General features: G+C 41.5%; 1 long non-coding RNA gene across 1 annotated transcript in view; it reads right to left on the reverse strand.

The window, feature by feature from the left end:
- The window catches only part of LOC131412169 (uncharacterized), a 65,520-nt gene that overhangs the window by 34,574 nt on the left and 18,122 nt on the right, over positions 1-12,824 (reverse strand). Inside the window, exons 2-3 of the long non-coding RNA XR_009221713.1 lie at positions 6,947-7,056; positions 5,060-5,138 (exon numbers count right to left, since the gene is read on the reverse strand). This is a non-coding gene — a long non-coding RNA (uncharacterized LOC131412169). The remainder of the gene's footprint in view (positions 1-5,059; positions 5,139-6,946; positions 7,057-12,824) is intronic.

Genomic DNA, 12,824 nt, shown 5'->3' on the forward strand with positions numbered 1-12,824 from the left:
TTATATTTCATTGTACTATTTCATTTGTCATTTTAAACTTTGACCTCTGGAGGTCTAACTACTTCATGAAAATGTGTCTCTTAGGGTTTCAGCTCTTGTCTCAAGAATCCCACCTGCGTAGGGAAAAACCCAAAGTGGAAGAAATTAATTCAAAGAACTTAGAATATCAAGAAATGACAAGGCTGGAGCAGAGGGCAGACTGGGATATAGAACTTTGATTTCACCTGTAGTGTCTGCTGGGTTTGACGTTTAATCTTGAACAGAAATTTTGGTAATTGGCTAAGATACTGAGCTTAAGAGGAAAGAGCCACGTGCAGACTGGAATGCTGGAAACATTGAGAAAAACAAACTTTACCAAAAGAGGGAAATAAAAATGTGAATTAAAAGAAAGAGAGCAATTCACAAAGGATAACCTCAGCCCCATAAAATGAAGCCTGGTTAGCCTCTGTGTTTTTGTGCCTGGTCTTCCAGTTATGGTCCAGACTAACAGGCATCCTGAGAGCTGGTAGCTGGTGCTGCAGCCAGTGGGCTCTGAGACACAGCAGCTGAGAATAACAAATGCAGAAGAGTTTGATATGAAGAGGAGAAGTGATAACAATTTGTATTTAGCAAGTGATTAAGATTTTAGAATTTGCTTCCGCTCTGTCTTTGGAAAGAGCACTTAGAAGGCAAGTGCATATTGCAGACCTGGATGGTGGAAGAAAATGCCAGAAGCTTGGTTTCAAATGGCTCCACTAAGTGGAGATCATTAGAACAATGGCAGAAAGTTTACATTTAACCTCCCCCAACACTGCCTAAAGCCAGCACCGTTTGAAATGTGTTTCTCCCACTCCATGCGCTATTGCCTCTGTACTTAGCTGAGTTCTCCATAGTCAGAATGGAGCAGAGGATCACAAGATTCCAAAATGCAGGTCAAAGCTGTGATGTCACAAAACAGCACAGCTCTGCTGCAAACAGGCTTGCCTCTGGCATATGGTCTACTGTTCTGTGGGTAGAGATAGGGCAATTTTGCTTGCTATTTGCCCAAAGGCTGTAGTGGACTCTGGGGGGAAAAGAATTAAACTTGGGAAAAAGCTTTTTTTCGTCTGAGAAGTTCTGTAATATGTAACCAGCTCCTCCTTGACTCTGTTAGGCCAATGCATACGACTGCACATCGTGGTAGCTGCCCACCTGCCGACAGGGTAAAGTTAACTAGGCTCAGAAATGCCACAGCTGAGCCTCAGCATTAACAAGGGTCCAGGTCAGGGATTCTAGGCAGCAGGTATACAGGTATCTAGGAATTCCTATCTCCCCAGATGATTATCACTCTCTAGAGCAGTGGTTCTCAACTGGGGTGATTTGCTACCCTCCCCCAAGGGATATTTGGCAATGTTTGGAGACATTTTTCGTTGTTACAATTAAGGCTTGCTACTAGTATCTAGTGGATAGAGGCCACGGATGCTGCTAAACATCCTACAATGCACAAGACAGCCCCTCGCTACCAAGAGTTATCTGGCCCGAAATGTCAATAGTATCAAAATTGAGAAACCCTGCCCTAGAACCACTAGATATTGCAGAGCTGTAAAGATTTCCTGCTTGTACCTGGGAAGCATGACACTGGTGGGGTTCAGGACAGGCTATCCCAAAATATATGCCACTTTGGCATATTGATTATTTTGAATTAAAATTATTTAAGAAACAGCTGGTACAAGAAGCACACTCTGACCCTCCTTTGTCCCCCTCAAAGGAGGAAAAAAAATCTCCCGTGTAAAAGGTACCCTCTCCGTAATAGGAGGTAGAAAGACATCCTTATCACCAGAGGTAGGGAATTCACGGCTGAAGAGGCCACATGAATAAACCTTGTTATTTGTTTACTAATTTACTACCCCAAGCCCAAACTTCTTTGTCTTGTCAATTCTTCACAAATCTATTGTTTCTTTGTCTAAAAGGTACAAACACTGCCTGCTTTGGTCACTTCTTGGAGCCTCATGTCTTTGGGGTTCCTGTACATATGAAATGAAGTTTGTTTTTCTCCTGTTAATCTGTCTTATGTCAACTTAATTATTAGACCAGCCAAAGAACCTAGAAGGGAAGAATCGAAAACTTTTCTGCCCCTCCAACACCCCACGTAGCACACCCTACCCTAAGTGGCAGGTTTCTATACTCTTCTCAGGCCTCTTCCTCGCTGACACATCACCCTCATGACACCAGTTCATATTCTAGTAATATGTGCTTGTGCTACATATTCACTCTGTGCATGCTCAGCTTCCCATAATATTCTCGATGGGCCAGGAGGGCCTGTCATTGTGTGGAAGAACAGAAATCAGGGCTTCCTTTTAAAATATTAAAGTTGCTGCTTTGAACTTAGCACATAATTCAGCATTGGCCCTCCTCTCTGAAGCCTTCAGGTAATTTATGGACAGATTCTGCTGTCAATACCCTCTCTGGCCTCCTTCTGATTAGTTCAGATGTCTCACCCTTAGAATTAAATGTGCTTCATCCATGAAGCACTTTCTGTCAACTTGGTACAAATCATCAGTCCTTTATGTTCTAAGAGGTTCCATGTCCAAAGCCCATCTTTGTGGCCTGTTTCACAACCGATCTCTGCATGGAAGCCTTCCCTACTCGTTCCGGTTCACATTTCTCTCCTTTTTCTGAGCAACCAAGCACTGACTATGGAATGCCCTCACACCCTCACCTTGTGTTAGGTGGTTATTGATTATATAAACCTTATCTCAGCAATGAATGATTATTAAGGACACTGGGTATGTAAAAAGAAAAAGTAAGACATTGCCCTGTATTATTATTATTATTATTATTATTATTAATAACTTTGGTGCTTATGGACTAGGAACAGTGTTAAGCATTTTATATGCACCACCTCACCTTTGCAAGGAACATATTATTATTCCCATTTCTCAGATGAGCAAACTGAGCTCAGAGAATTTAAATAAATTGCTCAGGATCACCAGCTTTTAAATTCCAGACGTTTAATTCTAACTTAGATCTCTGTGACTCTAATAACCATGCTCCTAACCAGTCCATTGCACAGCCTCCCTCAAGGTGTCCACAGTCTAATGGAGGGACAAGTATATTCATTTGAAGGAGTGAAGCCTCCACAAGCCAAGTCAGGCTAATGATCTTGTTGGTGACTAAGCATCAACAGGCTCCAGGCAGACATCCCAATGATGACTTGAATGCACCTTTTCTGAAACCAGCCTTGAGGACCTCGTGAACACGTGGCTTAGTGCTGCACAGTCTTATGAATAACAATGAAATCCAATCAGGAACAGAGGCCTTAGATTTTAATTGAGCTATCCTTTAAAGGACTGCTTTTCTCAGTGTCAAGGTCATGTTCTCCTAGCTAAAGCAGTTATTTTATGTGTGTAGCAGAGATAATAGGCACTGGAGACACATTGAGGACAAGTGGCATACGGCATGAAAGAAAGGAGAAAATATACGAAAAGCAATCATTGAAGTATACACTATAGACCTTCCCATTGATAATTGGTTTAAATTATTAAAGCACATAAGAGGTTATTAACTAGAGAGAGTATAAATTACTTTTTTTTTTTTGCTGAGCATGACTTTTCAAAGTCTCCCAAACTTCCACTTAAAAAAAAAAAAAGCTTTAAATTTAAAGTCATTACAAAAAATATCTTTTAAAAATTATCTGTAGGGTGGATGGATGAGGAAAGAGCAGATGCCTCATGAATTTGAGATCACATTACCTGCCATGAGAATATAAAATGGGAAATGGTATTTAAATAACGCTAACATCGCTCAGAGGATGGCTGGCATTGACTACGTCCAAAGAGTCAGCGTTGCAGGCTCCTGGGACTGAATCCCCTGAGGGATTGGGAAAGGTAGCTGAAAACATGCCCTCAGAACTTCTGGAAACCTCTGGGACCAACATGTCTCGGAACACAGCTGCATTAGGATGGAAGGGCGCACCTGCAGTAGACACTATGGGGAGGGACCTGAGACCTGATCTTGTCACCTCCACCAATTTGCGGGAGCAGTAGAGGGGAGCAGCTGAGCCCAGGAGATTTTAGGAAAGGGCCCGGCCAGAGTAAAATGAGTGACATACATCTTCCCTCTTGCGCTCAAGAAGCTGATTTATATCCCTGTTCTCCAAGCCCTTCAGGACTTTTCTGCAAATAGGTCTGATGAGCCTGTTCTTATCTAAGGCTGCTCCAATCTTCTGGGGCTCTGAATTAGCATTTTTAGAATGTACTGTTCTGGCAAGAGACCCTATATCTAGTAAGGCCAATTATCTCCTTGGATTCTTAGTTCTATCTTTATTCATTAACTCCCATTTCCTCTGTCAGAAATGAGCTCTTCTGGGCTGCTTGCCTTTTCTTTGAATGACTTTTCCTCCTTGTGGCCTAAATCCAGGATCCTTTTGCTTGAACCCCCTCTAGGCCTCCTCCTTTGCCCTGCTGTTTCCTCACCTCCACCTTTTGTTCCTCAGTGGTGCCCTCACTGAAATAATGAAAATGAGCAGCAAAACTGCTCTCCCCTGCCATCCAGCCCAGGCCAAGCTCTGCTTTGTCTGGCCTGTCAAAATGACAGATATGCTACAATTACAGAGCCACCTCTTTAAAGATGGTCATGTTGTACAACCATGATGTACCATGACATCATTACACAGCATGCCTAAGAAAAATAAACACACACGCACATATTGTAGTGGACAGCTCCCACCAACCTTCTTCAGAATTTCTTTTCTTTTTGTAACTGTTCCTCCCCCAAGTCCAACCATATTCTTAAAGATGCCAACTCCCTTGTTCAGGATAAGACTCCAGCCAATAAGACCAACAAGAACTTTTCCCCAGAATGAGAATTCTTTTCAAACTAGAAATAGGAAAGTCTTTTCCACCCCAGGGTCAGGATTTCCCCCACCTGTAAGAAGCTGTGCTGCACAAAGAAATAATGATGCTAGCAGCCAGAGAGAAGGGATGGTGAGTCAGGGAGAGGGAGAGAAAAAGCACTAACAGAATTTGAGAGTTTGGTTCCAATTATTTTCTTGGCCTTCCTAAATTGGAGCATTAGCCTCTCCTTTGACTATGTGACTTACCAGATGTCCTTTCAGTAAATCCACTTCTTATCCAAGCTCAGATTAGTCCACCTACTGTTGCTTGTATCCAAAAGGACTCCTGAATAGCATAGAAATATATTCTTAAATTATGTACACCAATATATTAACAGTGTTTATCTCTGGATTTTTTTTTTTTTTGTGAGGAAGATCGGCCCTGAGCTAACATCTGCCAATCCTCCTCGTTTTTGCTGAGGAAGACTGGCCCTGGGCCAACATCCGTGCCCATCTTTCTCCACTTTATGTGGGATGCTGCCACAGCATGGCTTGCCAAGCAGTGCGTCGGTTCGTGCCCGGGATCCGAACCAGCGAACTCCGGGCTGCTGCAGTGGAGCGCACGCACTTAACTGCTTGCGCCACCGGGCCGGCCCCCTCTGGATTTTTTTAAATTTTATTTATCTGCATTTGCCTCTGCTTTATAATGAATTTGAAATATTTCTATAATATTTGGTTATGATGATTTGGCCAGATGATTTATCCGATTAAAAGAGAATACTTGTCAAAAGAAAAATAAATGTAATTGTGAATGAAGTCACTAGATATGAGGTGACCCCCACAACTGGATCAAGATCGTGTTTCTCTGCAAATATTTATTGAGTGTCCAGTACTACCAGATACTGGAGGTACAAGAGTGAGAAATTCTGGACACTGTGATAGTGGAGCTTGTGAGCTGGTGGGGGATATAGATTTATATCAGTAATCACGCAAATAAATGTAAAGTTGCTACTCTGATGGATACTACAAAGAAGAGACTCAGAAATAAGGAGATGTGACCTAGTTTTAAAAGTCAGGAATACTTTCTGGAAAGAAATGACATTTAAGCTGAGACCTGGAAGATAAGCAGGGATTAAATGAGGAAGAGAGAAGATGAAAGAATGGAGACTGCGTATCAAAGGCTCCAAGTCAGGAGGGAGTCTGGGGAATGTGAGTCATTGAAAGAAAGCCCCTGAAGTGCAAGGAGCAAGGGAGCCATAGTGTCAGAGGAGACTGGAGAAGTAGGTGGTGAGTAGACTGTGAGACACCTTGTGGGTCAAGTTAAGGAGTTTTGTCTTTTTTCTCAGAGTATGGAAGGTCTATTAGTGTACAAGTTTGTAGTGCTTAGGTGTATGTGTATTTGGGATGTGGGGGATGAAGTATGGTCAGAATTGCATTCTTTAGACACAACTCTGACCATGGTGTAGAGAGCAGATTTGAGAAGATCTAGAGAGGATGACGGTAAATTCATTAGAAAGTTCTCCAGAATGGGCATGAGCCAGATGAGAGATGGTGGTAGCTTATCCTAGGATGGTGATGATGGATATAGAGAAGAGTAAAAGAGATATTTAGCTATGTAATCACAGCCCTGTTTTCAGGAAATTTAATTTCTGTCAGTGGCAAGAATTCCTTTGTCACAGGCAGAGGAACTTGAATATATAAAAATGTGACATGGCCAAATATAATTGGGCTAAAATTTGTTGAGATACATTTCTATCAGAAGTAATTAGAGAAAGCTGAACAGCAGAGGTAGGATTCAAGCTATATATTAAAGAATAGGTCAGGTTCTATGAAAAGGGAGAAAATTCCGTGGAATTTGGCAGGAAACAGGGGGCACCCTCAAACTGGATAATTTGAGGAGGCTTTAACTGAGGGAGTATTTATAAAGGTATGAGCAATGTGTATAGAAATCACAAGGAAATGTGAAGTACCACAGATCTAGTAACCACCCTTGGGACTGACAAATTGAAGAGAGGAAGTGGCCACTGGAACTCAGACAGAGTGCTGTGTAGAGAAAAGTATCTGATGAGCGCTGAGGCATTACAACAAACGGTGAAGCAAGCCTGTGATGACCCTGCAGGGTAAGGAGGGGGCCAGGCAAATGCAAACTCTTACCGCACTCTCCTTTCTTCCTCCAGATCTCTGACTATGCTCCTCATTGGCTCAACTCAATCAAAGCCAGAAGAAATGCAGGCTCTTTGATGAAGTGCATACAGGTCAGTCTCCTAGGGCACAAAGCAAGGTGAAAAAGGATGGAGAGTGTATCTACAGAGGAAAACAAAAGAAGATCCAGCTCATGGACACTCAAACACCATAAAGCAAATCTAACAAACACATTTGCTAAATATGCACTGTGTTCATGCAATGGCACCAGGACTCTTAGTGAACACTGAAGGAAGTATAAGCCTGTATGGAACTATAGGAGCTCAGGGTCAAATGGAGCAAGACTATATGGGCACTGGAAACATTAAATAAAAATATAACTGATAAATCACAGGGCAAGAGAGCAACATAGGGTGTCACTTGGCAGTATGGGAGCAATTACCAGGGATGTATACAGTTAAAATGCACTGCTGGCCATCAGAGGTGAGGGACTCTATAGCCTCAAATGACTATAAAAGACTTCTTAAAAGAAGGGCCATGATTTGAGCCTTGCAGGGTAGAAAGATTCTGATAGATCAAGAGCAAAGTGACAGGTACAGCATTGTAGGCTAAGAAATGAGTGGCTGCAGAATGGCAGAACAGAAGAGAAGCAAGTTGTGTTTGAGGAACTTGACGATCTGGTTATTACAAAGACCATATAAACAAGCAGAGATCAGTTGTGCTGAAAATGTTATTTTACTCATTGATTTGTTTTTCAAATTGAGCATCTAGTGTGTGTTAGGCACTGCTCTTGATGCCAGGGATGCAGTGGTGAACATGATAGACAAGGATTCTGCAATCACAGAGATTATATTCCAGTGAGACAAACGGAATATAAATAACATTAGGTAAACATCAGATAGCTTCAAGTATTATGGAGAGAATTAATATTGGCTTACGTACTAGAGAATGATGAAATGGTAACTACATGGATGTTCAAGGAAAACCTCAGTGAGGAGATCTTTGAGATCAGATGAGACCTAAATAACTAGAATTATTTTTGTTCTATATCATGATCAAATGGAAGAGGATTTCAGGCAGAAAGAGAAATGGGATACAAGATCTAAAGCAGGCACTTGAATAAAAGACCAGAGTGGCTAGAGCATTGCAGTGAAGGTTGACACCAAGTGCCGGGGCTCACTTGTACTAGCTGGTGAAAGATAATTGTTACACTGTCAGGACTGTTGTGAGCCAGCTGACATCACTTTGGTAGCTTGTAATTGGCCATGGTGGGAGTACTTACACCAGAGAAATTGGCAAATACTATAAATCAGGGCTTCCCTCCAGTTCCCAGCTCCCCTCACCCCATACAGAAAGCCTGTTCTTAAACATTTTCCAGCACACCACAGGGTGGATATGAGAGGAAGCTGGAGAAGTCACACAAGAGACCTAACATGGAGGGCTTTACAGGCAGGGAAAGGAGTTTTGATTTTAAGTTTGATGGGAAACCATTAGAAGATCTTAGGTAGGAAATAGACATGATCTGACTTGCATTTTTAAAAGATAGTTCTACGTTGTGGAATACTGGTTAAAGTGGGTAAAAAGGGGAAACAGGAAAATCAGTTGAATGGCTATTGTGTTAGTCTGGGTAAGAAGTGACAGCAGCTTTGACTAGGGTATAGTAGTGAAAATGAAGTAAAATTAAGAATTTGAGACCCGATATAGAGGTAGAGTCTATAGTTCTTACTCATGGATTTGATGTAGGAATCAGAGAAAGAGAAGAACCAAGGATATTTTTGAGTTTTGTCTTGAGAAATTAGGTATAGGGTTGCACCACAAACTGAAAGGTAAAGAATTTATGTAAGGGCAGAGGTGGAGTGGGAAATTAAGAAAATTATACTCACCCTATTAAATTTGCGACATCCATCTGTAAACGTCAACTAGAGAGTAGGATATTCATCCTTAGAATGTTGGGGAGAGATAAGAACTGGAGATACAGTTTGAGAGTCAATGGCACATAGGTAGTATTTAAAACCAGAGCATGGGTTAGATCACGCAGGGAGAGTGCAAAGAGAGAGAAAAGCAAGTGGAAAAGACACAGAGGTAGAGCAGAAGAGGAGGAGCCAGAAAAGAAGACAAAGAAGTGACACATCAGCTTGGAGGAAAACCAAGAGAGTCTGGTGCCATGATGCCAAGAGAAAACAGCTCCAAGAAACTGGAGTCCATTCTGTTGAATGCTATTGGAGATCACATAATATAAGAAGAGAGATGTCACTCAGACTGGTGACAAAGGGATAGTAGCAGTGTCAATGAAGTAGTGGGGACTGTATGAAGCTTCCTTGGAATAAATTCAAGAAAAGAAGCTCAGTAAAGAAGCAGAAATAATTATAAAGGGGGGGACGCTGTGAGGTCAAAAGAGGTTTTTGTTTATTTTCTTTTTTAGGTAGGAATAACTAGGAGATGTTTATATACTAAGGGGAACAATCCTATAGAAAGGGAAACCTCAATGAATGGAGGAAGGAGAGAAATGCAGAAGCAAAGTCCTTGAAAAGTTGAGAAAGAATGGGATGTAGAGCACGAGAGGAGGGGTTTCAATTCAACAAACACTTATTAAATGCTCCCTATGTGCCGCTTCATTGCACAGATTTCTAATATTGCATCTGGAATATCTTTCCCACATTTATTTCCCCTGTTAGATTCAAGCTGCATGGGGACTGAGACCCTATTTTGTTCTCGTTTCAAGTCCCAAGTGCCAGCCCAATTTCAAGCACACAGTAAGACTTAATAAATATTTTGCTGAATATGTGTTGAATGAGACTAAAAAGTTTTAACCTAAACTGTTGCCATTAGCAGTTATTTGAACATTTGATTTAATCACAGACAGCATTGAGGAGACGGATATAACTAGCAAAAAATAGACAACTCCAATTACAGAATTTTTTTCTTGCTTTAAATTTGACTTAGATTGACAGAGAAAAAGGTTGGGGCCAGATGGATGTGGGAGTTGGGAAAGAGATAGCTCCCTCTATCAGTCACCAATCAAAGAGAAAGACAGATCTTTTATATAGAATACATTTTATTTGAATTCTTGACAAAAACATGTACAATGGTACACGTAACCCCAATGTTCCTATCCATAGGATATAATGCCAACTTTTTAGTGTGTTGTCTTAGTGCATCTTCTCTATAATCTTAATCTCTTGGCCCTCCCTGAAATCGTATTCCACTTCAGCCACTGCCTGTGCCCCTCAGGCCAGTGAGACCAATGACTTCCCTAATCCCAACCCCACCCCACACCGTGTTCTGTCCTGCATCATGTGGTCTCTCCTCTATAATTTTTTATTAACCAAATTCGTCTCGTCTTTCAACATCTAATTCAAGTCCCACCAACGATAAGGATCCTTCTCTAAGGGAAAAGAAATCTACCCATTTGTTTAAATTCTGTAGTATTTAGTGAATCAATTATTTAGCAATTATCAAATAACACCTGATTGATTTGATTTTGCAGGAGCATGCATGTGTGTGCGCGCGCGCAAGCACGTGTGAGAAAGAAAGAGATCCCTGTCTGCCTGTGAGCATTTGACCTGACAGCAGATGACAGATGTCCATCAGACAGGAACTGCTCCTCCTCTCTCAACAGCCCAGAGACAAGGTCGAGGACTGAGTGGTCTTGGGAAACTCAGCTGTAAGTGCGGATGGAACATTTTAAATTGCCTGCACCACGGAAGTGCTACGTCAACCACATCCCCCTGGTAGTAGGTTATTGATTCTGTTCCTTTTTTTCCAAAAACAATATAGAAAAGGTACGAATTTCCAGTTATAAAATAAATGTCATGGGGATGTAATGTATAGTATGGTGACTACAGTTAACAATACTGTAATGCATATTTGAAAGTTGCTGAGAGTAAACCTTAAAAGTTCTCATCACAAAAAAACTATATATATAGATAATAGCATACTTTCTATCTATTTTTCAAAGTTTTTCTAAAATATATATGTTTTAGTAAAGGAACAAAGTTATTCAACCAGCGTAATCATGACATCACATCTAGAAAATGAACCAAGTCCGCCTGGAAGGAGGAGGCAGAGCAATGGAGTTAAGTGGGGAGCTCACAAAAAAGGCATCAGAAGACCCGAAACATTCTTATCTCTGCCCATAGCTGTGTGATCTTGAGACAGTCATCTCCCTTCTCCAGGCCCTGGGTTTCTAAAATGAAAAGTTTGCATAAATGATCCCTAAGGTCCTTCCGGCTCTGTCAGCCCACAGCTCTAGGATTGTGAATGAGATCTGAGCTTCATATCCATCCTTTGATCAACACTGCAGACCATACTCTTTCCTGACGTGCTGTGCTTCCTGAACATAATTGAAATAATGTGGGTGTCATATCTCTTTTGATTCCCCAAACATGAGCTGGAGTCATCAACTCTCCTCATTTAGCCTTTCAAAAAATAGCTCTGTGTGTTTCAGCCGGGGGCAGTATAAATAATTATAATAAAATGTCTTAATATAAAGAGGAACAGATAATACTTAAGTCACTAAATTAGAAAAAATCCGTGTGCCAATATGGCACCCAGAAATCACTCTTGCATTGGTGACTGGCTTTCAGTTAGTAAAAATGGTAATCAGTTTGCCAAATGCCATGGCCATGCTAGAAGCAGAGCTGTGCTAAAATGCCCTTCAGTGTTGTCCTCCTTATGGGGGCCACTGGAGGCTAGCAGCTAGCAGCACCCCCAAATTGCTCACGGAGATGAGCTTTGTTGTTAGCGAAGGCAGATGCCCTCTGGCAATGCTCACTGGCGCCTGCCTTGGCAGCAGAATTGGCTGCCTCTTCCTATTTTTCTCCTTGCTCCTATTGGCATAATATGGGTATTTGTTTTACTAAAGGGTTCGCTTCGCTCACTTGATATTAGACTTCGGGATCAGACATGAAATAATTATTCAGCCTAGAGCAGCTTTTTTCTGGTGCTGCCATTTCTAAATGAGCAGCCAGTTCCTGCAGGGATCTGTGTCACGGGAGAAAAACCACTCACAGCCCGACTGGAGTTTTGTATAGATGGAGAAAGGCCTGTTAAACTCTTTATCAGCTGTTGCCTTGAAAATAAAAGGAGATTCTCCAGCTTTTCCCTGAACTGTAGAATCCCAGGAATCAAACAACGGCTCTGCCACTAGTATCTGTGAAGCTCGGTTTGCCTCTTGCGCCTTTGCTGGTGATGACCTTCACCTCTGGCACCAAAACTCACAGATTCTGTCCCAGTCATGTCTATGTATTGACTAAGTCAGGACTTGTGCTTCAAGAAGGCCCAGTCCACTGCCTTTGGAGGACATCAGTGTCAGGGTCATATGCGCGATTTCGGGCTCCTGTTCTCTAATTGCTGCTTCTAAGAATTGATCAGAAGGATGAGTATTCAAAATTCTTCCACACAGAATTAAATTCATTCTGTTTTGCTGTTATTGTTATTGTTGAGAATGCCACATCGCCTATTTTCTATCTATTTCTGAAATGTTTCCTTGTGTTTGCCAGCCCCAAGTCTCAGGATGTACTTTAGTTCATCCAGTCCAAATGACTCATACAGAGTATTTAGCATCTTAAGATGTGGATAACCACAGAGAAGCACTTTCAATCATTCCTCAAATATTTAATGAGCAATCATGTGCTGAGTTCTGTGGATAAATGATATTTGCCTTCCTAGAGATCATAGTCCAGCAAGAAAGACAGAAAATTGAACAGACACAATTACTGTAAAAGACACTAGGTACTGTGAGAGGCACAGTACAGAGTGAAATGAAAGCATATGGCAGATCACTCACTTGACCTGAGCAAGTCGGCTCAGAAAGACTTTTTGTGACACATTCCAAGCCACGCCTTATCTTCGTGTTAATGTCTTCTTTTTTGATGTTTGTATTAAGTTA

Source organism: Diceros bicornis, chromosome 12 (assembly GCF_020826845.1).
Source record: "Diceros bicornis minor isolate mBicDic1 chromosome 12, mDicBic1.mat.cur, whole genome shotgun sequence".
Classification (NCBI taxonomy): Eukaryota; Metazoa; Chordata; class Mammalia; order Perissodactyla; family Rhinocerotidae; genus Diceros; species Diceros bicornis.